The sequence below is a fragment of the Schistocerca gregaria genome, unplaced genomic scaffold (assembly GCF_023897955.1).
Source record: "Schistocerca gregaria isolate iqSchGreg1 unplaced genomic scaffold, iqSchGreg1.2 ptg000470l, whole genome shotgun sequence".
Taxonomy (NCBI): Eukaryota; Metazoa; Arthropoda; class Insecta; order Orthoptera; family Acrididae; genus Schistocerca; species Schistocerca gregaria.
Window position 1 is genome coordinate 6202232 of NW_026061884.1, and position 1147 is coordinate 6203378.

A 1147-nucleotide genomic window follows, 5' to 3' on the forward strand; every position below is an offset into this window, starting at 1 on the left:
GTCCATGTCGCAAACGCATGAGATAAATTAATTAAGGAATAAAGTTAATTAGCTTAGGAAAAGCATATGTTTTGAAAACATAAAATTAGAAGTTTAACTCTTCCATTAACTTTTCTCAAAAAATTTCACTAAACAAATGAGATAAATAAAATCTTTAAACCAACAAAGAAAATAAAAAAATTCAAAGATAAAGGTAAAAAACTTTTTCAAGCTAAGTACATTAATTTATCATAACGGAACCGTGGTAATGTTCCACGAACCCAAATAAAACCAAAAGATATAATAGCAAGCTTAATAAAAAATATAAAAGAATAAAAATCACCGCCCAAAAAAATTAAAGCCAATAACATTCTTATGAAGACAATTCTAGTATATTCAGCTAAAAAAATTAAAGTAAAACCACCCGCACCATACTCAATATTAAATCCTGAAACTAACTCAGATTCCCCTTCAGCAAAATCAAAAGGAGTACGATTAGTTTCAGCTAAGCAAGAAGCAAAACAAGCTAAAGCTAAAGGAAAAGAAATAATAATAAATCAACAATAAAGCTGATAGTTTATAAAATCAAACATATTAAAACTACCAATTAAAATAATTAAAGACAATAAAATTAAAGCTAAACTAACTTCATAAGAAATTGTTTGAGCAACAGAACGAAGAGAACCTAATAATGAATAATTTGAATTAGAAGATCAACCAGCAATTATAACAGTATAAACACCTAATCTAGTACAACATAAAAAAAATAAAAATCCATAAGAAAAAGAACACATTTAAGTTAAATAAGGAAAAATTACTCAAACGGCTAAAGAAATCATTAAATTAAAAACAGGGGAAAAATAATAAAGTAGGTAATTAGATATAATAGGAATTGGCTGCTCCTTACAAATTAACTTAATAGCATCTCTAAATGGCTGAGAAATTCAAACAAAACCTACCTTATCTGGACCCTTTCGAATCTGAATATAACCTAAAACCTTACGCTCTAATAAAGTTAAAAAGGCAACACTAATTAAAACACAAATAACCAATAAAAGAAAATTCAAAATAAATATAAATAAATCATAAAGTATCAATACTATTTGTAGAAAAAATCTACATAAATGAATTCTAAATTCAACACATTAATCTGTCAAAATAGTAAATA